At 45.7% G+C, this 26,315-nt stretch overlaps 1 protein-coding gene across 8 annotated transcripts in view; it reads right to left on the bottom strand.

The window, feature by feature from the left end:
- LOC122924259 (myocyte-specific enhancer factor 2D homolog) overlaps positions 1 to 25,579 on the bottom strand; it is a 74,909-nt gene extending 49,330 nt beyond the window's left edge. For 6 of the 8 annotated variants that reach the window (XM_044275195.1, XM_044275188.1, XM_044275191.1 and 3 more), the window contains exon 1: positions 25,512 to 25,579. The gene's annotated coding sequence lies outside the window, so the exon portion shown is untranslated. Of the gene's footprint in view, positions 1 to 15,049; positions 15,369 to 25,511 lie in introns of those variants that run through there. The other 2 variants (XM_044275190.1, XM_044275189.1) reach the window with 2 other exon arrangements.
- Positions 25,580 to 26,315: the final 736 nt, after the last annotated feature.

The raw sequence follows: 26,315 nt of genomic DNA, 5'->3' as shown, positions 1-26,315 counted from the left end.
CCTGCAAATCTCAGGGCACCCAGAATGAAGATCCTGGAATAGATCTTACCAATGGTCAAGCAGCAGAACTACTATGTTTCTTCACACTCTTAAAACGGTGTCCTTCTGCCCAAGGAGTCTACAAAATAGCCTGTAACCTAAGCCCCTCCCATTAACGAGTCCCATCGGCCATAAAGTAGAGAAACAGGTCCTGGGTAGGTGGGGCTTACTCATTCTAGCCTCTGCTAAGAAAAGCCAAAAGGTGGGTGGGGCTTAGCCTTCCTTGCATCTGACAGGAAGAGCCCAATGTGGGCAGGGCTTAGTCTTCTTTGACTCTGGCAGTAAGAGCCCAAGGTGGGTGGGGCTTAGTCTTCTGTGCCTTTACCAGGAAGAGCCCAAGGTGGGTGGGGCCTAGTCTTCCATGCCTCTGGCAGAAAGAGCCCAAGGTGGGTGGGGCCTAGTCTTCCATGCCTCTGGCAGAAAGAGCCCAAGGTGGGTGGGGCCTAGTCTTCCATGCCTCTGGCAGAAAGAGCCCAAGGTGGGTGGGGCTTAGTCTTCCTTGCCTCTCACAGAAAGCCCAAGGTGGGTGGGGCTTAGTCTTCCTTGCCTCTGATTGGTCAGGACCATCAGACCAGCACAGAGTAACACAACTTCTGCCATGATAAGGGCAAATGTTACAGAGGACAATTACCTTTGTGCCATCTGACAATTTCTCCCATTTGCTTCCCCAGGGCACGCTGGGCATCCCATGGCATCAACACTGGTGCTGCCCTAAGCTAAAACACAAGAGGAAAGCCGGCAGCCAGGAAGAAGTCAAAGCTTTAAGCCGTGATTATCCTACAAGGTGGAAAATTCCTCTCCTCAGGCAGGATGAGGATGTGACAACAGTTATACTAAATAACGAGGTCATCACCGGGCGTAGCGGAGACAGACTGACACCTCGGCTAAGAGGGTGCCCACCCAGATTAAGCCCTGGGGTTATTTAGTCATTTTCTATATTTATCTTCTGGTCAGTTCCAGCTGCTCATTACTCCTCATTTCTACCACGTGTGTTGCTATGGTGTTCTGTCCCTAGTAACTGTTACCAAGGAAGCAAATGTTGAATGCTTGTTGCTATGGAAAGCAGAACAGAGGAACTTCTTGATTACTTGAGGCGCCAGGAAAATGAGATCCGAAGACAGGAAAGTTGAAAGGGCAATGACAGCAAATGTCAAGGTTTCTGACAAGTGAAATTTCTTGTGGATGTACATCCCCTTTAAGAAAGTCGGAAACACCATTTAGACTGACTACGTGGAGGGGAGGGGAGGTTAGAGATGGAGCACGAAACACAAGGAGCCACCAGCTCTTCCTGACAGGAGATTCCCGGCAACGACAGGAGCCCCACTGAGTCCCTATTCACTTGGCTGACTTCCGCACGCTGCTCTGAAGGGTCTTGTCTTTCAGATCAGCCCAATTAAACGCCCGCTCGTCTGTCAATTGCCATTGTGAGGCTTTACATGTGCAAATGGCATGACAAGTGCTGTCACCGCGCTCCAAAAAACGGGCCTGATACAGGACGCGCGTGGCGAACAGGAGCCCGACTCGTGTTCCGGAGTGTGTCGCTGGAAGGTCAGGGGTCACCATGGCCAAGGGATGCCTAATTAAAGGGATAGTAATCAAAGCTTATAGAGGGGCTTGGACCTGTTTGATCCTATATGAAGTAGGTCACGGGCATTAGAGTGCCAGCTCCTATGGAACGTTACGTGAGCAGGACAAGTTTTTGAATATTGAATATTTTTCACAGACGTAGACAATTAAGGGTCTGGCTCAGTGGGTAAGAGCACTGTGATCGAGCATGGACAGCAACTACTCTAACACTCCTAGCCGGCAGGCACACTTCGCCGCAGGGCCACTGGCGTTTGGTTGCCAGAAGACAGGCGGAGCCTACCTGTGGAGGAGAGCCGGCCAATCAGAACTGGCACTTACACAATAAGTTTCCTGATGTCACAGGTCACGTGATGTTGGGGCGTGTCATGTGACCAAGAAGCAGGCATAGCATGGCCTATTTAAAAAAAAAAGGCAACCTCCTACATTACTGACTTCTGGATACCTTACCCCTGATTTGTACCCTGACTCTGACTCTTTGGACTTGACGAGATACCAGGGATTTGACCCCTGGCTAGCCCTCGTTTCGCTTCCCTGGTTCTGTTTGGATTCAGTTATGGACCATGGCTTGGATTTCTGCACCATTCTGTCACTGGTCCTTTGTTTTTTGACTCCCTGCTTTCCCTTTCCTCATTGGGACCCTGCACTTATTTAGGAAGGGACTACCGTCCAGTTGTGGACCACTGTTTAGGGCGGATTGTGCAAATAGTTAGGGACAGTGCTGGGCAGGAGTTCAGGACTCAGTGTACCCTACTGGTTTTTATCCATGGAGGAAGAGATAGGGTGGGTGGGAGTGAGACAAACGCATTGAAGTCCTATCCACCTTTATGGCAGCACCTCGGAAAAGACGGGACACGGTCCCCCCCCAACTGACCAGAAACTGAATGGGGCTAAAATTTTGGGTGTCAAACATTGGATAATGGTTTTGTGATTGAAAAAAATACCACCCCCATAAAAAAATTAAATATTGCATCACATGACCGCACGTGCAGCCCTAATTCTTCACACCAGAGCATAAGGGTGGGAGGCAATGACTTGGCTCTGGCGGGGGTTAACATCGCACCTCACATCACACTATGGAGAGATATCAGAGGAGACAAACTACTTCCTCCGGTGTTCTCACCTCCCCCGGAACCAAGCTGGGGGCTCCTCGTTAACATGCATTCATCTGCATAAAATGGTCTGAAGCCTCTGGGAACCTCCCATGATGCTCAGCAGCCGCACGCTCACTGATGGGGGGGCAGCTACAGTATATATAGCCTTTTCACATGCCATGATATTATTACCGGGCAGGCCAGACATAGCAGTTTGTGTACTGTACTGAGTATATCATTGGTCCACCCGCAGTCCTATGTAAAACTTAAGGTGCCCCCCCCCCCCTCCCAAGAGCAGGCTCCTGTGCCAATAGGCTTCCCACTTCAAAGGTCAGCTTATTACAGATTACGCCTGTCTTCTAAAAAGGGGCCATGAAAACATTGCAGGCCACTTCAAACAGCAGCAAATGAAAGCCCTGTCGTAGCGAGGGGCGCGGGGTGGCAGCAGCCGAGCCGGGGACTGGATTCCAGTTATAAAACGTCTTCCATCTCATCCCTCACCAGGACACCATGTTCCCACCGAGGAGCCAGACTACCAAAAAGTTCCAGCGGCAAACGAGACGGGAATTATTTCTACCCCTTACCGGGCAGCTACCGGGCCACTCTTCGGCTGGCGAAAAGGACTACAAGTCCCAGGTGCTGCCAAGAAGAGCACTTATGAAAATATAAAAAAAATGTTTAAAAAATTACAATTCAGGTTATGTTCAGTTGGTGGTTTTTTTCAGCAGGATTTTTTTTTTCTCTCCAGTCCTTCGAGCTAGCAGAAGGAAGCAGAAGAACTACAAGTCCCAGGTGTGGCTGAGAAGAGCACTTATGAGAATATTAAAAATGTTCCTATATTAGGACGGGATGTAGAAGGAAGCTATATTTGATGCTCTGGAGCTACTACTACTCTCATTCCACACCAGATTTCTTCACAGTAAGCATCAGCGGGGTCCGACGCCGAGACGATGGGTAGAGTGGACATGAACATTATTTCTCCACATAAAGCGGATCTGAACCCCCACCCCTGCACAGTCACATGAGGGCTATCTGGACCCCCCAAGTGTCACCTCAGAGTAAGGACAGAGCAGAACCTGTGTCATAAAAAAAAAAAATTCTATATATAATAAAAATTTAAAAAAAGTTAAAATATAAAGAAAAGCTAGGCGAAAAAGAAAACGTAAATCTAAAATAAAGCATCTAAAAATTCTATTAAAAAAAAATTTGAGAGAGAATAGCAATACAAAAGTATAAAATAATATCTGTGAAGCATAACATAACAAATACATCTAAAATTTACAATAATAAATTATAAAGAATTTAAAAGTTAAAATAAACAAAAAAGTAAAAAAAATAAAAAAGTTAAGACTAATTTCCTTGCTTGCAGGCAGTGATGCCTTTCAGTGCAGCGGGTTACTTAGTAAAACACTGCGGCTTACCTTGGCAGCGTGTATGCCATGTGAGAGACGGGCGGCCTGCGTGGTGGAGCGAGCTCTCCTGCTAATGACAGGGAGCACGGCGCCCCCAAGCAGGAAGCATGCTACGTTCCAGGTTCTTGTCAACCCAATCAAGTGCTGGCAGCCTAAGGATATCATGTCTTCCGCTCACTTCTTTTGTTTTGTGTATGCCGAGACATGATCGTCCCCTCCCCCCCCCCCCCTTTCCACCACCCCAGCCCCCCATGACTATAGGAAGCTGCCAGCTCTCACACTTAGCTATATTTCTGAGTTGACTTTAATGAAGTCTCCTCCTCCTCCTCCGAAGATGGCATAGCTTTCAAAAAATTCCTTCGCTTTTCCTCCAGCGTATATCATCTAACACCCCCCCACCCCCACACACACCTTTTAAATGGAAAGTAGCAAAAGTGACAACGCCACATCAGAGACTCGACAAAAACGGAGGTACCGCTACCCCCAATAATACATTTATGCATGGACCCCACCGGCACGACATCAATAACCTGCCCATAAAGGGTTAACGGGAGTCAGGCATGTCTAGTATATCCCCCCGATAGGGGCAAAAAAAAAAAAAAAAGGGGGGTTTTCAGGTTTAAAAAAAAGAAATACAATTTTTTCATATACACTACTGGGGAATTCAGGGTTAATAAAGAGGTGGTGGGGGTCCTCAATTCAGGATCCTGATTTATCCAGAAAGAGAGTCTCTGGAGGACCAGACAACCCCCAGAGGTATGAATGAGCAGTGTGTAATGCTCTATAGAGCCTGTGGTGGCGCTGTAGGGAAACTCAACCCTTACTACCAGGATGATCGCATGGAGATCGCAGCAGTGTGATCGCCCGATTATCAAGGGGCCTCTCTAATAAGTCGGGATCAAAAAGCGGAGGACCCCTTTATCTGGGCACAGTATGGTGGAATTGCTCCTTCATGGCTTCCTAGGACATAAAAAAAAGTTACAACGCAGGTGCCACCGTGGGCATAATATGGTGTGGCAACGTTACGCTCATGTGACAGGCCGCCATATCAAGAGAGGGGGCAGAATTCACACACAAATGGGTAGAGAAAACCCCTTTAAACACTAAGGGAGGAGCTTTCTGCGACAGCCAATCAGGTCTCTGCTTTCGTTTAAGAAACCGGATGACTGATAGGTTGCCGTGGGCAACGACAACACATTAGTTCTAAAAGGTGCTGTATAAAGAAATAGGTGATACGATGCCCGGTTGGCGTGTAGATGTAGATACGGGGGGGGGGGGCGTCATCTATTGTACGTAAAGATAAACCAGCCGCGGCAGCGCGCGTTTCCTGTCGCCCCCCCATTCTCTAGTTATCGTGCTTCACTTAGAGCCAGACACAAACTGATAGCGACATGCTCAGCACATGGATACCGTGAACCCGTCTCCATGGCGACTATCACCACGCAACAGCTCCAAGGTCTTGGACTCCTTGATGCTCCAAGAGGTGGGAAAGGCAGAGGCATGACAGCGGGAACGAGCGGCAGAACCTCCGGGGAGCCCACCCCGGCGTGGAGGTGTCGCAGCCCCGGGGCTATTAACCCTTTATCAGAGCCCAGGAAAGGAAAAAAGGAGATAAATACAAATAAAAAAACATAATTTTATAATATATATATAAAAATTAAGAACTGAATAACTAATGACTATGTTCTCCAAACTACTCCAAAATTACCCCCCCCCCCACCAAAAAATAAAAAAAATTACATTATTTTTGTGTTTTTTAATGTATTTTACATAGAGAAGATGAGACTGATGCTTCGGAGCCATTGTGTGTCCCATGTGGCCTTGGGACTCCCCCCTCAAGCCCCAGGGCCGCAGTGCGACCCTTTAATACGCCCCCTGGCGCCCGCACATATGGCATACGCAGTCCTGGATTTGAGAGGAGGGCTATTATATACATACACACATATGCATGGCTCCCTTGGCTTAGGCTCTGTTCACACTTGCGGTTGCGCTATGTTTTTTGCCTCAAGAATAGCGCCATCTGCGGCCATTGAAAATACAGCCCCCCGCTTAGAAACCTGACAGACCCCATGATAAGTCAATGGGCCTTGTTATCATCAGACGTCATGCCACGTGTCCAAGTATAGTTGCACAGAGGCAACATGGCGGCGGCGTGGATAGAACATGGAGTGCCGCCCCAGCTGAGGTCTAGCCACCGAGATGCAATAACGGGGCAAATAATTGGGGCTAGGGTGCCCCTTTCCTCTCGTCTACAGAAATGGCTGCCATCATCCTGCTCATCCATGATACCGCCATGCTATCGACACTGAATACTGCTAAGCATATGACCGCGGTAGAACAGGCTCAGAGACACAGTCCATGTCTTGACGGCTGGCTGTTGCCAAGGTAACAGACGCAAACCTTGGTGAAAGCGACACGTGTGGGTGGCAGATGCGGAATGACGGGCCAAGACATTCCACCGTCGGCGGGTCAATGCCGCCCTGCTGACAAGCCCACCGGTCTACTTTAAATGTAAATGATTGTAATGGCAGCCATATTGGTGGGTCACCCAGCTTTCACTGAGACCATGCCCGCCAAACCGTTATGCACAGCGCGTCACGCCAGCCGATGACTTAAAATCATTCTGTCACTTTAAAAAGGGGACACAGTCCTAGGTAACCGGCATATGAGGGACGGGGAGAGTTTAATCACACGTCGCCCACGCTGTTTTCTTCCAAGAGCGGTTTTCGCGTTTTTACACAACGGCGTAACGACTGTGCTCCTTCTGTCACAATTCTTGAAGAAAATCTATTGTTCCTTCAAGGAACAAAAAAAATATATAAAAAAAATCATTTAGTTGCTCATATTGTATTAGAGGAAACTGAAAAATGAATAAGGAGGACAGAAATTATGCAAAATATCACCTCATGAGGACGAGGGGAGTCAAGTAAATGGCGGCCATGTTGGCTGTGTCTCAGTCGTATGGTGGGTGTGTCATTCCCAGAATCATCAAATAAAGCTTGTTGACAATGCCTCACTGGAATAAATGACCTGAGCAGCCAATCAGAGACTACCTTTCACTTTGCCTAGGCAATGTCAACAATGAAAGGTGAATTCTGATTGGTTGCCAACGCCAACAAGGCCTCAGTTTCTGTTTCAATCCATGAGGCCCAAAGAATATATACGTAAACTAAGTCATGCCGCCCCCTACAGACAGAGCTACGGAGGGCAGCCATTTTGAGGGTGGGGCAGATATCTTATTTGGCTTGGATTGCATCTCAGCGAGTTATGAATGCAAACCATGTGGTGAGGAGACACTGATGAAACGGTCACCGCAACCAATCACGGTGCAGCTTTCAGTTCGTATTCTGCGCTTGAAAAAAATGAAACCTGTGCTGTGATTGGTTAGCCTGGGCCTTAATTTTAAAACATGGGAATGTGAATGTGGTTGCTAGGGAAGCACTGCCTGACAACCTCCATGGTTTTCCATAGCAACCACACTCTCTCAGAGGACTCAAGGTTGTATCTGACGGCGCCCAATAAAGTTTTTCAAAAACAGTTCACAGAAATGACCATATTTTGGGTAAACGGCGATGATACTGGTTATCGGAAAGCACGGGTTTAGCTGGAGATGGATTCCGGCTACAGCGCCTCCTACCACCAGGTGTTTGAAGAGCGGCCTCCATCGCTCATCTCAATTAGCTTCCTAGGAGGAGAAGGTACAATCTCAGTAAAATCCCACGGAGACTACAAAGAAAAATTGAGGTCTGATTCTGGCAACCTCCCAGAGGGGAGAAATTATGTTCGTGACCTAGATTTCTGCAGATAGCGGATATAAACCGAAGATCTAGACGCGCCGCTCTGCTGCTCCAGCCCTGGCAGAAAATGGATTAGGGCAGAGCCGAAAACCTCCGGGGTTAATATCCATGAGAGTGCGGGGTTCCCGGGCTACGGAACTCAATTACCTCACAAAATGAGCAAAGCAGGCGCCCATTCCGCCAGCGATACTCGTCCAGCGCGTCGGTGGGGGGCTGCACATCAGAGACGTCAATAACGGCCCTCTAGTCTACCGCTGGGAGGCTGGAAACAAAATGGCTTCCAAGTGACGACCGGTCAAAGAACCTGTCGGCGTAAATACTGTATATACAGTAACGTTCCCTCCGTCTGCCTGTTGAAAATCCCGTTGGTGTTTCTTAATTATATATTGCAGCTCATTTAATTGTATACATATCATATTTATTTTATTTTTTTACAACTTTCTCGTACATACTGTAGATACCTTTTTATGATTTTTTTAGATTATAATTTAAAAAAATATATATATAGCACTTATTTTATTTTTCAATTTTATATACCAGTATATAGATAACTGTTAAAAAATGTTTATAGTATACATATATTATAGTATTTCAATTATATGAAGTATTTTAATTATTATTTTATTTGACTATTTGATATATAGATGCATTTTTTAAAATATTTTTATCTTTATATTTTTCCAATATTTTTATTGCTTTAATTACTATGTATATACTTATTCACACACAATTATTTTTATAGAATAATTTTATTTCAGTGATTGCAATTATTGCATTTTTTTTTAACAATTCTCATATAATTTTTATCTAAACAGGGGTTTAACAAAAAGGAAGATCTTTTCAGATTTAAGGGACTTGCGATTCATCGGCCGTGGCAGGGAAAGAGTTAACAGGCACCACTTCAGAGGTAACAGCTGCGCCACCAACCAGGCGCTACTAAATACCAATAGCCAAACATGGACTTCTGTTCTGACGTGGCCTCTGCCAGGTGACGACCCTAAGAGCCCACTCACACTCTGTTACCGTCAACGGGTCTGTGCTATGAGGATCTGAAGGACCAGCATCCTAAGAGGAGAAGATGGCCGCCGTCACCCAGCTTTCCCAGACTACTGAAAGGCAAACCTGTCACCAATTTCCATGGCTAGCTAATGGGCGCCAAGTCAATACCCGCATGGGCTGCCACCCAGCTTTCCCAAATTCCTGAAGTGTGCAAATATGGCTGTTATGACCCGTTTTTGCAAAGGGCAACATCCAGCTTTTCCAGACTGCTGAAAGGCCAGCTAATGGGCACCATGTCAATACCAACATGGGCAGTCGCCCAGCTTTCACAGATTTCCACCTCTTTCCACCTAACAGGAGCCATTACCCTACCAGCCGAGACAGTCATCCAGCTTTCCCAAACTACTGAAAGGCAATTTGGATGCACAAACTGGTAGAGGACACCTCAAGGACATTGACTAGAGTAGGGGGTGGCATGGCCTGTACTATGCTCCAGTGCTAAATGATGTATTTAAATAAAGTAAAGTCAGGGCATGGGAGGAGGTGAGCGGTGGCATCAGCTCCAGCACGGCGGGGTGCCCCTGCTGACACGGGGAGAGGAGCGGAGCGGCAGCCATGTGATATGTTTTCAGCTACAGACAAGGAGAGGCTCTGATTGACTTGCTGCCTCAGCATCTCCTGCTCACTGATCCAGAGTGAAAAAAACACTGGCTGCGAGGAGAAGCCGGAGCCTTGTTTGTCTTTTTGCCGGGCGTCGGGCATGCTACGTTAGGCCAGGAGGTGTGATGGGCATAAAAGGTAAAACGTCTGGTGCCACATCTGAAGGAAAGGGGGGCTTAACAGAGAAAACATAAACCCATTACCGGCCAACGTCCATACGGAAAATAAGCGAGGACATGACTTACAGTGCCCCCAGAGCCATTTGTTTGGCCATCACCCAGCTTTTCTCAAAGTAAGTACCTGGGGGAGAGAGCGCTTATTCTCCTCATGGAGATCCAGCTGGTAAAGACAATGCTCCCTGGGAAAAAATATATGCAAATGAGCTCTCCCACTATAAGGAACTAAACTGTCTCTCCAGTGCCACCTATAGGCAGCTGCTCTGTAAGTCAATGTGTCCTATTTATGACTGGGATTTCAGCCAAACCAAGGACTGCTGTTTTTCATCATAATTTGTCCACCAGGGGGCTCCACTCCTAGGAATCACACACACACATACAGCCTGAATTGGCCAGGACTGTCACTGCAAATTTGAGACTATGAGTGGGGTGCGGCTGGAAGATTGAGGAATACCATAGCAATCATTTGGCTAGACCCTAGGCTTCACAGGGGTCCCCAGAATCACTATGCATGGCTGAATGAAGTGTTTCTCTATGACTACCCCTGATACCTAGGGAGATGCCTCCGTGACCTTCTGAAGGTCACCACGTCCTCTATACTAGATGAAATGGAGTGAAGAGGACAACGAACAGATGCGTAATAAAGCAATTTCACCAGATGATGGGGAAGAGGGGGGAGTTGGGGGCCCCCCATCGGGAGGGGGGGGTGGTAAACTTCACCCACTGCACACATCCCATTCACACAGTACCTCTTTTCACAGCTCGTGCCAGCACAGGGCTGGGCAGCCGCTGAGACAGAAGTGGACAGCTGCCTCTCAGCTGCCGCCTGTCACCGTTCCATCCATTTAAAAAAAAAAAACACACACACACAAAAAACCTGTCTATTCTACACCCTTGAGAGGTTAACCCTTCTTCTGCCACGCAGCTCCACCAGGGTGGCAAAATCTTCTTCATGATACCAAGCACAATACGATGGGTAACCGCAATCATTGAGTCTATGGCAATGGCATGGTCAACTGGAAAAGTTATCAAAAATATATATATTTTTTAAATCTATTTTGGTTGATTGTGATGGACACTGGATTCTAGCTTATGGGTAAAATGTTGCCGACTATGGCTGACTTAAAGGGAAATTCCATCAGATCACACGGTGGAGCCTGCTGGATAACGCCTAAACAAACCTGGATCTAGTGGGACATTGTGAGGCCTTCATATCTACAAGACCAACAGCTCCCATATCTCATCTACCTGGACTGAAATAAATTTAAGGAGGAGAGGAGGGATAGACAGCCACACCTACATTTTTAGAGGTTGAATAGAGTTGCCCTTTTAAGAGGTGCGCACACTTTACTCCACAGCCTCACTCTTGGTCTACAGACCACCATCTTGGACACACGTCTCCCTACGGGGATTAGATACAGCGAACAATACACTTTTCTACAAGGACAGACAATTTTTTCGGAGTAGACATCACACAGGCTAGTAAGTGACATGAGATACGGCATAGACTTTCACAGTAGTATGGCATCTGGGCCGATGAGCCTCTTCACAAGTATTTTACACGTAAACACAATTGACCTCATCCTCGAGGCAGATCCGTCAATAATTCTGTACAGACTTCACAAAAAATTTCCCTACTGTGGACACCATTAAAAGGATTCCAATTTATGGACTACAGGTCTTCCTGGCCGATCTCCATCTGTTTAAATAAAGTTTATTGAAGGACGTCCAGGCCGAGCTTTCATTCTGTGACCTATAAGGCCTTGTCTCAAAAAGGTCTTGGAGGAAAAATACATTTTGTAGCCCATAGCAACCAACCCAGAGTTGAAAAAGAAATCTAAACCCTGATTAGTTAGACAGCAAGATCACAGTCTTGAGGCCTACAGAGGGTGATCACTTCCTGGGCTTTTGTCAATAAACTTTATTTGTATGACTGTCCATCAGAACAACTTGGTAATCCAGCACCTGTAGATAGAAGCGGCCAACACTACTGCAGTTACAGTTTATGTGGTTGGGGGGGGGTTGTACTGCGGACCTGTATTGACTGAAGATCTGTGCAAGGATAAAGCAGTTCCTTCAAAAAGTGCCAAGAGCTGAGGATTTGTGTTTAACACCAGAAGCAGAAAAAAGGAACTAAGATGCATGCTGTATACACGCACTAAGGCCTCGCACAGCACCGCTTCCTCTGTTAAAGGGTGGGGGAGGGCCATCGCATACAGAAGTATACTGGGGGGGATTGGACACGGGTGACAGGGTGAGTATACTATGGGATTCAGATGGACATAGTTGTATCTATCGATACTTCACAGACACTCCCCACCGGTTTAGGGCCTAGTAATGACTTGGATCCAAGAGGTAAAGTAAACTGTAGAAGTAGGATTATTTTAAAGGTCTCAATAAAGATGGAGCGACATGATCAGTTGTGGTTAGGACAGACCTTGGTGGATGACTAGGCTTGCAAACGTATGTACGATAGAAGGAGTTTTCACCGGACACCTCCAAGTACGTTAAAGATGTACCAGTAGATGACATACCCACCGTTGACCCAATAAATGTTTGGAGACCCAAGTGACATAAATGTATAGGGTAGAGGCTCAAGAAATATATCTACACAGAAGAAACCCAAAAAATATTTATCCACATAGGATGTAACCAACGAAATGAGACATAGCCTGTGCAGACCCCACAGAGAAATCTGCATGGGAAAAAACCAGTGGAGTTGCACATAAGTATCTGCATGGAACATAACAATGGGCACCAGGCGGATGTCACTACATGAGACATATCTAGTGGAGACCCAACAGAAGCATCTGCAAGTGACGTAACCAGTGGAGACCAGACTGATGTTACTGCATGGAATATATCTAGAAAGAGCTGCAACAAAAGTATCTGCATAGGAACAACTAACTAACAGAACGACATGGGACATGGGCTATCTGCTTATGACGTAACAATGGAGACCCAACAGAAGTATCTGCATGGGGCATAACAATGGAGACCCAACAAAAGTATCTATAAAGGAGGTAAGTAATGGACACCTAACTCGGTTGAGAACCAACAGACATATCTGAACAGGATGTAACCAGTGGACATCCAATAGACTACCTGGAACATAACAAATGGAGAGCCAAAACACAAACTAAACAGGACATATCTAATGGTGACCTAATGACTTCCTCTGGCCACTAGCGAAGAACCCTTCCAAACTGGTTACTTCTCCACCCACTGCATGTTCACAATAGTCCTTGAAGCTACCAGTACTCACTACTCCAAACAGCAGACACAAGACTGCATGTACAGTGAGCAAAAACATTGCTTTTAGAAGCCAAAATACAAGTTCCCTGTATATACTAGAAGGGTGTATACCGTTACGAGCACTGAAAATTGTCTTGTGAGTTGGGACTGTGACCCACACAGGGCTCCCAGAACCATGGTAATGCTACTTGAGATACAAGTTTGGGACACCAAACTGTCCAGAAGACACACATGGTACATGACACACACACAGTTTCAGTATCCTGTCAGCATTAAACCACAAAGAACCATAAAAAATGCCATTACTATGGTGAAATACTCTGGTAACAATTGTCCATATTATGCTTTGTTTGTTTTTGTAATATTAACATTTTTTCCACAAAAAAAACCTCACTAAATGAGCGAATAATATTTTGTGGATTCACATATAGAATCGCTCGTCCGCAGCAATGTTGCCAACTTTGTAACCAATCAGACACTTGCTTTCATTATCCTATTTGTGAAACGGACTGGGCAAACAAGCTATCTAATGACCTATGACCACACGTGTCACATATCTGTAACATGCGTGAGCTCTGTATGACCTCATACCTCCATGTGCTGCTCGTTAAACTGAAGATTATCCCCGTAAAAGTATAGCATTAAGTAAATCATGGACATAGACAGATGTGCACCCCCCTCCCCATCAACAGAGGGTGTCAAAAAAAAAAAAAAAAAAAACAACTTCTAAAAAATTTGCATGTTCCTTCTGAAAACGTGGGCCTGGAATATCACTGTATTCACTGTGGTTTTGGGTAGAGTTTTACAAAAATGCACAAAAACATAGACATAATTCTGTGAAATCTTTTTGGTTATTGCGTGGAAATTTAGTCAAAGAAGAACATGATATCCACTTAGATGGTCACAGAATAAAATATAGATTCCACTGCCTGCTCAGTTCCACTACGACTTAACGGAACAGATCTCATTTTTGGATTTCAGAATCCAGCCAATTACGATTCGGGATTCTGGACGCTGCATTTTCTGCTTACGAAATAAGATGTTTTGTGATCTAACACTACTTCAGTAGGCCCAAAAATTTTTTACGTGAGGCTGTCTGTAGTCAAAGAAGAGACTGAGATGATGGAAACTAGAGCTGCCAGTCGATCCATACATCCAATTTCCTCTTTTGTCCGAATGGAAAATATTTAAACATCTTTACACTTCGACAAAACCGCTTGCCTACCTGCGCCTAAGCACATCGCCTTTGATGATCCAACGTGCGTTAACACCTCACCTCCTACATCCAGGTTTCACTTGCCTGGATGTCACACAGGTTGAGCAACCAAACCACGTGTGGAGATGTGTACAAATTAAATCGCAAAACCCATGCTCAGCAGCAGAGTGGTCCCTTCACAAGAGGGGTCTGTTGGAGCTAGATAATAAGACGCAAAGAGGAAAAGGGACCGATGCACTCGCTACTGAATATATTGGCACTGTCTACATAACAGGGGAAGCCATGAAGTGTTTTGGGTCATAGGGACTATGCATGAGCCACCGCTCTTACCCATATGGGGTAGTTTCTTGAATTAGGTTTGGCCCGGTACAGTTAATGACAACCATATGTAACTCTATGTCGGATGGCGGTGGTAGTGATGATGGTGGTGGGGGGAGGTTACAGTTTCTAGCATTCGGGAAGTTGGGTCCAGGATATGATCTCCTGTACAACAAGGAAACATGGTTCTTGAGGAGTATAAACAAGACGCTGTGTTTCCTGGCCTCTTCCTGGCCTGTCTTCCCTCGTCAACCCCCACCACCACCTTGAAGTGCCGGAAAACTCGCTCTAAGTCAAAGCCGGGTGACCCCGGAGGGTATAAACCGAGAGGCCTTGCCGACGAGATTAGGCTCCTGAAGTGTATACCATAAGCCAAGCCTTATAAGGAGCGCGTGTACAATCTTTTCAGCTCGTGCTAATGACGAGACCCTTAAGCCTGCAGATTGTGCTGGCTGTAGAGGAGGAAAAAAAAAAAAAAAAGAAAAAAGGCAGGACGTACTTACAAGCAGGGAGCCACGATGACTGTCTTTCCTGGCCTTCTTCCTTCGGGAAGTGGCCCCGGAGACTGGAGCAAGAAGGGGGAGTGCGGAGATCGAGGAGGAGAAGAAGAAGAAGTGGCCTCTCGGTCTCAGTCTCTCGAAGCCTCCAGGACCGGTGAAGAAGAAGTGTCCCCAGTTTGTCACTAAACAGTGTGGAAGGTGCCCCCCCACCACACACACTCACACAGCCTGTCCTGAGTGACAGAGAGGACCTCTGCCGTCAGCGGGTAAAGGGCAGTGACAGATGTAAGGAGGGGAGGGGGGCTGCCTGTATGTGTGTGAGTGTGAGAGGAGGGTATGGTTTGAGGGGGAGGGAAGGGGATGCCTCCTGCCTTAAAAACAGCTGTTGAAAAGAAAGCCGCTGAGTTGATTTCCTTTCCAATGTGACTTTAACTGGTCCCTCCCCTCCTCCCCAGTAGCAGAAGTTCTGCAAAAAAAGCAAAAATTCTAAATTTTTATGAGACGCCAAATTTGGGCACTGAGGTGACGGGGGGGGTGATTTGGTCCCTGTCCAAAGCAAGGCTGTCTCCACTTCTATAGTTCAATACCTTCCATTGCAATAGACTAAGGCCAATGTAGCCTGCAGCTAATTAACCCAACAGGATGTTTTTGGAAATCTTGCACCTCTGGCCTTGGTGGGAATGACACAGTAATGAGAGGCAGGAGGGATGATCAGTCACATGGTACAACAACATTGTAAGCTCTTCGGACAAGCTGGCAAAAATCTGACCTCCATAAAAGCACGCGGGCATATTTTTCCAATGAAAGTTTACAAAAATAAAAATACAATTGAAATCAGCATTCTCTCAGGAATTCTATTCAGGTCTATCTTTTATATTTTTTTGCAGTGATGCCTATGCTGGTTTCATTTCATTTACCCTTCAGGACTCCAAGAAAGCTGGGTGATGACCCCTTGCAATGTATGGGCCCATATTTTCCAGAAACAGGACACTATTTGAGAGAAAATAAATTGAAAGGGATGTTAATTCTAAGAATGTGGAGTAAGGAGAAGGAAATTGCTGGGGATCTTGTGTCTGGAGGTGATTTTATGGGCCTTGCCTGGTGGCTCATGCTCTCCTTCAGCTGTCTACATTGTCACTTGCAGTCATGTTGATGAGGGCAGGGGGGGGGCTCATCTGTTATGATCGGCTTTGAAGGTGCGCCGGTGATGGATTATCTTACTATTGCCTCGTGCCACTAAACGTTACAGAATACACTTTCTACCGAGCAGACAACCATGTAACTGTGTGATAGATTACCGAGAAGGATAATAGGGGGGGCTATAATTATTTTTTGTACCTTCAGATACTGAAAAATTATTCCTATGATTAGTCAGGGAAGCCAAGAATATATCTGATGTAGGGTCATAAAGCCTATGACCGTGTCTTCTGCAATAGACGAATCATACCCAAGAATTAAAGGCTGCCATTATTGACAGAATTATTGGCCAAACCTGCTCTGGTGGACTGGCCAACAATCTAATGTCTACGGGAAGCTCCCGACTTTCCCCTGACAGATGAAGTCGGAGGAGAGAAGGAGCAGAGTTTGTCTATTTGCTGAACAATTTGGAGACCATCTACTAACATGAAGAATTCTGGCAGAGAAAATATAGAAGCAGCCTCTACTTCCATAAACTGACCACAGAGTTAGGAAGAAGGTCTCCGGTCTCATGGACGGTCATGGCAATTCTTCCAACTACATTTCAGATTGAGTTGGCTGATAAAGTAGACCCTGGTGCGCAAGATGACTGGACCTGTAAAGCACTCATCCATAATATCCATTAACCATAAAGATAATCACCTCACTGGTCAACCTACTAGGCCAAAATATCAAGCTGACTGACGTTCAATATGAATATTTCACCACACAGTTGGCTAAAATTAACATTAGGGTCTACGTAGGTCTTCAGAATTAAGCCTACAAATGAAATCTTCACAAAGTGGATGAGGTTTTCTCCCCCACAACGGGAAATTCTCAAATCAGACTAGGTGGAATTAGGGAGATTAAGGTTATCTAATCCTTTCCCTTATTTATCACTATGGTGGGGTGGAAAGGGGACCATTTAGATTGTGCCCCACACACGGAGTGTCTGGAGGTCATCATATGTAAACAGCCACTTGCTGTCCTGATGGACTGTACATTGGCCAGTGCTGCAGATAGGATCTGATAAGGCCTCAGACTCAGTCAAGGGACTGGCTGTAGGTGTTAAAGATGGTGATTAGACACAGAGGGGGCACTGTGTGCATAGTGGATGAGGTTAACCCCTTCCCTATCCTACAATACTTACTACAGAATCACTAGATTGAGACAATTCAATTTACCACCCAAAATGCGTGATATCAAGTCAACACATATGAAACGAGTTGCATGGACACCACCTCCATCAGATGGAGTCCAACAAAAGTGAACTGCAATAGTCAATCATCATCAACGTTACCACAGGCATTTATGTCCTTTCCAAGTCCAAGCGAGTCCTCCTACTCACGTGACTTTCAGGCGTGATGGTCAGCACTGGCTCCACGTGTGAAAAATGAGATGAAGAGCCACCATGACAATAATAGTATCACAATGTGGCTTACCATAGGAGTAGTTTGAGGGACATTTCTTAACTATTAGATTTTGGTGCAGTTTTGTGGCCTCCTGCCATGTGTGACCCATGCCTTAAGACAGTCCTAGTGAATGCAGTCCAGGAATAATAAAAAAAGCTGAGGAGCCTCAGAAGTACGAGACGTGATCGAGCCTGTCACCCCATCTCCCACATGAAACCACATCAGTGTTTCTTCACATCACATTCAAATTATTGTCAGTAAAAGCGGCGTCTATGGTTTCCCTGCTCGCTTTCGATCGTCACCGCTCGTCTATACAGACTGTAGAAGTCTCTTTGTTTACTGACCTACCAAAACAGTGACTAAAGGGGGTAAAAAATTAAAAACATAACATAACTACAACTCCCAGCACAGGAAGGATCATCAAAATGATCTCCTTAAAAAGGGCCATCAAACCTAAAGTCAGCAGCTACTTAGAGTCCACCGCTTGTTCAACTGCTGGCTACATCCACCCTGACCCTGGAGTCTGTGACCTAATGTACTGATGATGGTGGAGGTTGTAGTCCTTTCCACAGGATGCAACGGCTGATACCAGAGAACAATAGAGACAACACTGACTTCAGGTTGACTGCCCCTTTAGGGTCCATTCACACGTCCGTAATTTGGGTCCTGCAATTTGCAGACCAATTTACTTTCAATAGGGCTGGAATGGATGCGAATCCGCATTTCCGGTATCCACATCCGCATTTTCGGGATCCGCAATTCTGTTCCTGAAAAAAAATAGAACATGGCCTATTCTTGTTCGCAATTGCGGACCAGAAAAGGCATTTTCTATTATAGTGTCTGTGAGGTGCGGTCCGCAAATTGCGGATCGCACATTGCAGTTGTCCGTGTTTTGCGGATCCGTAAAACACTTACGGACGTGTGAATGGACCCTTTAAGGTGGGGGCACAAGTCACGGCAAAGGCCTCACGTTGCGATGCACTAGGTAGACACACTGTATCTCCTCACCACAATGTCATTTTCTTCTCTCATTTTCCTTGAACGGAAGCCACGAGAGGATTTCATTTCCAGCCCTCGGAGCGGACTGAGCCTCTATTGTTCGCGGCTGAGCAGTATGTATTGTGTGCGCGTGTCAGGCTGCAAGCTCTGCGCTGTAGGGACCAGGGATCCGATTCACCTCTCATATCGTCTTTCCCTCCCTGATCTACAGCCTCAAAGGTAGAGAGACTAACCAATCTGTAGGACAGCCATGCTCAACCTGCGGCCCTCCAGCAGTTGTAAAACTACAACTCCCACAATGCCCTGCTATAGGCTGATAGCTGTAGGCTGTTCGGGCATGCTGGGAGTTACAGTTTTGCAACAGCTGGAGGGCCGCAGGTAGAGCATGCCTGCTGTAGGAGAACGAGGGGCAGGATACTGCACAGGACCTGGGATACACATCACACAAAAGCAGAGAACGCTGTAGGATCTACGCATTGAAGCCAGCAGAATAGTGAGTGCAGCTCTGGAGTATAATACAGGATGTAACTCAGGATCAGTACAGGATAAGTAATGTAATGTACACAGTGACTGCACCAGCAGAATAGTGAGTGCAGCTCTGGAGTATAATACAGGATGTAACTCAGGATCAGTACAGGATAAGTAATGTATGTACACAGTGACTCCACCAGCAGAATAGTGAGTGCAGCTCTGGAGTATAATACAGGATGTAACTCAGGATCAGTACAGGATAAGTAATGTATGTACACAGTGACTCCACCAGCAGACTAGTGAGTGCAGCTCTGGAGTATAATACATGATGTAACTCAGGATCAGTACAGGATAAGTAATGTATGTACACAGTGACTGCACCAGCAGAATAGTGAGTGCAGCTCTGGAGTATAATACATGATGTAACTCAGGATCACTACAGGATAAGTAATGTATGTACACAGTGACTGCACCAGCAGAATAGTGAGTGCAGCTCTGGAGTATAATACAGGATGTAACTCAGGATCAGTACAGGATAAGTAATGTATGTACACAGTGACTGCACCAGCAGTATAGTGAGTGCAGCTCTGGAGTATAATACAGGATGTTACTCAGGATCAGTACAGGATAAGTAATGTATGTACACAGTGACTGCACCAGCAGAATAGTGAGTGCAGCTCTGGAGTATAATACAGGATGTTACTCAGGATCAGTACAGGATAAGTAATGTATGTGCACAGTGACTGCATCAGCAGAATAGTGAGTGCAGCTCCGGAGTATAATACAGGATGTAACTCAGGATCAGTACAGGATAAGTAATGTATGTACACAGTGACTGCACCAGCAGAATAGTGAGTGCAGCTCTGGAGTATAATACATGATGTAACTCAGGATCAGTACAGGATAAGTAATGTATGTACACAGTGACTGCACCAGCAGAATAGTGAGTGCAGCTCTGGAGTATAATACATGATGTGACTCAGGACCAGTACAGGATAAGTAATGTATGTACACAGTGACTCCACCAGCAGAATAGTGAGTGCAGCTCTGGAGTATAATACATGATGTAACTCAGGATCAGTACAGGATAAGTAATGTATGTACACAGTGACTGCACCAGCAGAATAGTGAGTGCAGCTCTGGAGTATAATACAGGATGTAACTCAGGATCAGTACAGGATAAGTAATGTATGTACACAGTGAGTGCAGCTCTGGAGTATAATACAGGATGTAACTCAGGATCAGTACAGGATAAGTAATGTATGTACACAGTGACTGCACCGGCAGAATAGTGAGTGCAGCTCTGGAGTATAATACAGGATGTAACTCAGGATCAGTACAGGATAAGTAATGTATGTACACAGTGACTGCACCAGCAGAATAGTGAGTGCAGCTCTGGAGTATAATACAGGATGTAACTCAGGATCAGTACAGGATAAGTAATGTATGTACACAGTGACTGCACCAGCAGAATAGTGAGTGCAGCTCTGGAGTATAATACAGGATGTAACTCAGGATCAGTACAGGATAAGTAATGTATGTACACAGTGACTGCACCAGCAGAATAGTGAGTGCAGCTCCGGAGTATAATACAGGATGTAACTCAGGATCAGTACAGGATAAGTAATGTATGTACACAGTGACTGCACCAGCAGAATAGTGAGTGCAGCTCTGGAGTATAATACAGGATGTAACTCAGGATCAGTACAGGATAAGTAATGTATGTACACAGTGACTGCACCAGCAGAATAGTGAGTGCAGCTCTGGAGTATATTACAGGATGTAACTCAGGATCAGTACAGGATAAGTAATGTGTTTTGGAGGAAGCATACCCCACATTACCTATTTTGGAGTCTGTTTAGCACACCTCACTATTGCGGGGCAGTCAGGAAGGGCCTGGATCTCGTTGCCATCTTTCTAACTCATTTTCCCCTAATTGATTTGCAGGTTACTCTCACCACCTTGGTGTCGTAATGTAATGAATGCAAAGAAGCTGAGGTATGTATGTGTGATCTGCACAGAAATTAAATCAATGTGCGCCATGTTGTACCCCCAAATGGACTACGTTATTCATCCTCAGCCCCCGGAGGGGCAGCGCAGCACCGTAGCATGAAGGAGCAGCACATAAATCGTCTATGCTGCTCTGTCTGCAGACCTAGATAGATGTCCTGGTGTGACCGCTCTACTCCAAGTCAAAACAGCCGCTGGGCTCAGCAAAACCCCAAATGCACTGCACTCCCTATGTGCAGGTAGGGGTACAGCGACTGCCTCTGCATGGAGTATGGATCGAAGCGTGCAGCAGGCGCCGCCACAAAGAGAGCAATGTGTAGGAAGGGCCGGGGAACGGATTCATTTGGTGGATGAGGGAAGGAGGAGGAGGAGGGGGATCTCAGCTGTTGTGGGGCTGGCGCTGTTATGGACGTGGGGAGGCACATGTGGAAGAGAACGTAATGTTCTGGTTGAGGAATAATCCACACGAGCCTCGGATTGATGTAATTGGGCCAGACGGTAAAGAGGGGAGGAAGGGGAGTGAAAAAAAAAAAAGGTGAAAATCTCCTTTACTATAGCTGTAGTCAGAGCAGCCAAATCCTGCAACCAATACGGTCGGAGGACTACAACCCCCAGCATCCCAAAAAGGATAAAAGGGTGCAACAAGGGTACCATTTGATCCTGGATCCTCAAGGGGCCCAAATGTTCCTTAATAAAAAAATTGGGGTCTTCGTTTCAAGCTCTGGATACGGGTCCAGGACACTGAAGTTAGGCCTTTGCCCCCTGCCATCGTTGTACAGGTGGACCAGGGTGCTTGTTGCCCCCATCACCTCCTCACCCCTTCTCATGGCCTGCCTCGTCCTGTGCAGTATTTTCGCATTGTCTCTGTATTTTGGCTACAAATGGATTAAAGATAATCTTCATTACAGATTAGAAAATCGCTCAGGTAGTAACTCCATTACATTGCAGATGCAGCAGAGCCGAGGTTTGTCATTGCCAGTTTCTCCATTAGTCTGCCCACCCTCAAAGTCACACGACTAAGCTTACTCCCCATGTTCCTCACAGTTCTGCACTGCCCCCAGAATACATTAGCCAATAGCTGACCAATAAGACACACAACCAGCAGATAGTCCCTCACTGCAAAAGTATTTGCACCCCTGGCTTTGTGAGATCAAACAGACACAAGATGTTTTCACCACCACTATGGAGATTGGGGATACGACTTTTCCACAAAGATGCACCAAGCGATGATGGCTTCTCCATGGCTAGTGTATGGTTCTTTAGGTTCTTCTCCACAAAAGGCCAAGACGTTCCTATTTCATGGCCAGTAAAATCAAAATCAGCTTCTAGAGTGGATAAACTGGCTCCTACACCTGCAGTAGTTAGATTATCACTAATGGGGTATCTACCACAAGCAAGAGTGGTCGCCATAGAATTTACTAAGCTGTCCATCTATGAGAGAAATTTTGTCCAAACGCTCGTTTGGCCTACAGCTATCTCTCCCGATTCACCCAATCATGTTGAGAATGGGAGAGGGCTAAAGCCACTGCCAGACACCTCTCGTGGTGTCTTACCACCTTGAGAACAAAAGGATTGGGCACAAGCAAATACAACATGATCAACCCTTCTATCTCCTCAACATTAGACCACAAATGACTTGAGCTAACTTCAGTGCACTATGCTACCTGCATGTAAATTTCTAGCATGGACGGGGTCACATGGGCCACTGCTGCCAACCACTGGTCTCAGCAGTGATGTGCCTTCATACAGCATTAAGTGCAGTGAACCCCTGGAGCCAGAAAGAAGCATCTGGGAGAAGCTAAGTATGCTTACCTTCACAGGTCTATTTAGTAATTTAAGGAAAAAAGTCAATCGTGGACAACCCCTTTAAATTCTGCTAGGTTGCCCACATTCAACTTTTTTGATCAATTAAAGTGGTTATCCAACCCCTATAATGCCTCCCCAAATGCCTGGGCCCCTCACACAGATCGTACTTACCTCGCTACCCGGGACCCGCGTCGCTCCTGAGCCCACACGGCCGCCGCTGCATCTCCCCGTCGCGTGGATGTAAATAATGGAAGCCAATAGCAGTCTGCATGGAGAACGAGTCTCCCTAGCGTCACCCGCGATGCTGAGGAGGCTAGTCCCCCTCCACTGGATGTTTTCATCCATGTGACAGGCAGATGCAGTGGCGGCCGTGCGGGCATCAGAAGCAAGGCAGGTGTCGGGGAGCTAGGCAAGTACAATCTGTGTAAGGGGCCCGGACATTTGGGGAGGCATTATAGGGGTCGGATAACCCCTTTAAAAGGTGGTGTCACATCTAAGAGGAGGTGGAACCCGCACCTATCTGACATAGCAATTTGCCACCGTCTCAGATGAGACAATCCCTTTAAGAAAGATCAATGACTATTGTCGAAGGAAGTTTTCCGGCTGGGTTCCTATCTTGACCCACCACACTGCAGTGTGGGAACCTACCGTTATGGTCAATGAGCAACTGAACATTCCTATTGCATTTAAAAATGGTTGGGACATGTGTCCATGTCCAAAAGGTTACAGCTACCAGTGACTGAACAGGACAGATGTCGCCACCACCTCTTCTAGACCTTGGAGAATCCAAGCGAGCTTGTAGTGTCATCAGCCACATTTTTGTCAAACGTTTGCTCATACAGACGTGGACAAAATTGTTGGTACCCTTTGGTCAATGAAAGAAAAAGTCACAATGGTCACAGAAATAACTTTAATCTGACAAAAGTAATAATAAATTAAAATTCTATAAATGTTAACCAATGAAAGTCAGACATTGTTTTTCAACCATGCTTCAACAGAATTATGTAAAAAAATAAACTCATGAAACAGGCATGGACAAAAATGATGGTACCCCTAACTTAATATTTTGTTGCGCAACCTTTTGAGGCAATCACTGCAATCAAACGCTTCCTGTAACTGTCAATGAGACATCTGCACCTCTCAGCAGGTATTTTGGCCCACTCCTCATGAGCAAACTGCTCCAGTTGTGTCCGGTTTGAAGGGTGCCTTTTCCAGACTGCATGTTTCAGCTCCTTCCAAAGATGCTCAATAGGATTGAGGTCAGGGCTCATAGAAGGCCACTTTAGAATAGTCCAATTTTTTCCTCTTAGCCATTCTTGGGTGTTTTTAGCGGTGTGTTTTGGGTCATTGTCCTGTTGCAAGACCCATGACCTGCGACTGAGACCAAGCTTTCTGACACTGGCTAGTACATTTCTCTCTAGAATTCCTTGATAGTCTTGAGATTTCATTGTACCCTGCACAGATTCAAGACACCCTGTGCCAGACGCAGCAAAGCAGCCCCAGAACATAACAGAGCCTCCTCCATGTTTCACAGTAGGGACAGTGTTCTTTTCTTGATATGCTTCATTTTTTCGTCTGTGAACATACAGCTGATGTGCCTTGGCAAAAACTTCGATTTTTGTCTCATCTGTCCACAGGACATTCTCCCAGAAGCTTTGTGGCTTGTCAACATGTAGTTTGGCATATTCCAGTCTTGCTTTTTTATGATTCGTTTTCAACAATGGTGTCCTCCTTGGTCGTCTCCCATGTAGTCCACTTTGGCTCAAACAACGACGGATGGTGCGATCTGACACTGATGTTCCATGAGCATGAAGTTCACCTTGAATCTCTTTAGAAGTCTTTCTAGGCTCTTTTGTTACCATTCGGATTATCCGTCTCTTAGATTTGTCATCAATTTTCCTCCTGCGGCCACGTCCAGGGAGGTTGGCTACAGTCCCATGGATCTTAAACTTATGAATAATATGTGCAACTGTACTCACAGGAACATCTAGTTGCTTGGAGATGGTCTTATAGCCTTTACCTTTAACATGCTTGTCTATAATTTTCTTTCTGATCTCTTGAGACAGCTCTTTCCTTTGCTTCCTCTGGTCCATGTCGAGTGTGGTACACACCATATCACCAAACAACACAGTGATTACCTGGAGCCATATATATAGGCCCAATGGCTGATTACAAGGTTGTAGACACCTGTGATGCTAATTAGTGGACACACCTTGAATTAACATGTCCCTTTGGTCACATTATGTTCTGTGTTTTCTAGGGGTACCATCATTTTTGTCCATGCCTGTTTCATGAGTTTATTTTTTTACATAATTCTGTTGAAGCATGGTTGAAAAACAATGTCTGACTTTCATTGGTTAACATTTATAGAATTTTAATTTATTATTACTTTTGTCAGATTAAAGTTATTTCTGTGACCATTGTGACTTTTTCTTTCATTGACCAAAGGGTACCAACAATTTTGTCCACGTCTGTAGGAGTACATACAACAAGTCCTAATGATTCCCTTTCCAATACACCTGCTTCTCGTAGGCAACTTACAAAGACACAAGAGTCATTACTAATGTGAGATGGTTCGATAGTTTACCTGGAGCTTCGTCCCAAGATCTTTGCTCATCATTCAAGGGAAACAAAAAATGTCCACAAGGAATATCTGGAAGAGAAGAAACAAACATAGAGTCAGCTGAGTTACAAATCACCATGGGGTTTCCAAGGCGAGAGGCAAGTATGTGGAGATATGGTTTAATTGGCATCAAAAAGCAGCCCACAAGCACGATGCCGAATATTCCTGAGCTGGGGACACCATGAAACGCACTAAATATGGACAGTGTCACACGTTATTAGACACGGGCCATGAACCTTTAAAAGGTCTCACACCAGCGTCAACAGAAACGAGGAGGCAGGAAAGTAATGCTTGACCTAGGGTCTTCAGCTTTCATGGTCAGGAAAGCATCAGAACGTAATTACAAACGAAGGTGGAAAACATCGATTTCAGAGACGACACAGTCTTCTCCAATGAGGAACCTTTACGCAGTTCCAATATTAACCCTTTCAGCCAAGAGAAACAATTCAAACAGGAGATGAAGCTGCCACCACATATACAACATAAGCTGATCCCAGCCAATGTTTGGCTAGAAGGAACGATTCTTCTTGATCATTGGTCCATGTAAAAGGTCCACTGATCAACACTTTTTTGCCGGCTGACCAGATCTTTGATGTTGACATAAAGGTTATTCTGTCCAATGCCCACATGATAACTCTTAGACGAGCAAAGATCGGCTTGCTAGATCATGGCGATATCAGGCAGAAACGTGCCCATGGAAAAGATTACTTAGGCTGGACAACGACATCCATTCCTCCAGTCCTCCGTCATACACATGGAAGCTTAGCT

This window comes from Bufo gargarizans, unplaced genomic scaffold (genome assembly GCF_014858855.1).
Source record: "Bufo gargarizans isolate SCDJY-AF-19 unplaced genomic scaffold, ASM1485885v1 original_scaffold_956_pilon, whole genome shotgun sequence".
Taxonomy (NCBI): domain Eukaryota; kingdom Metazoa; phylum Chordata; class Amphibia; order Anura; family Bufonidae; genus Bufo; species Bufo gargarizans.
The sequence above is the reverse complement of the archived record's forward strand: the minus strand, read 5'-3'. Positions and strand labels throughout refer to the sequence as shown.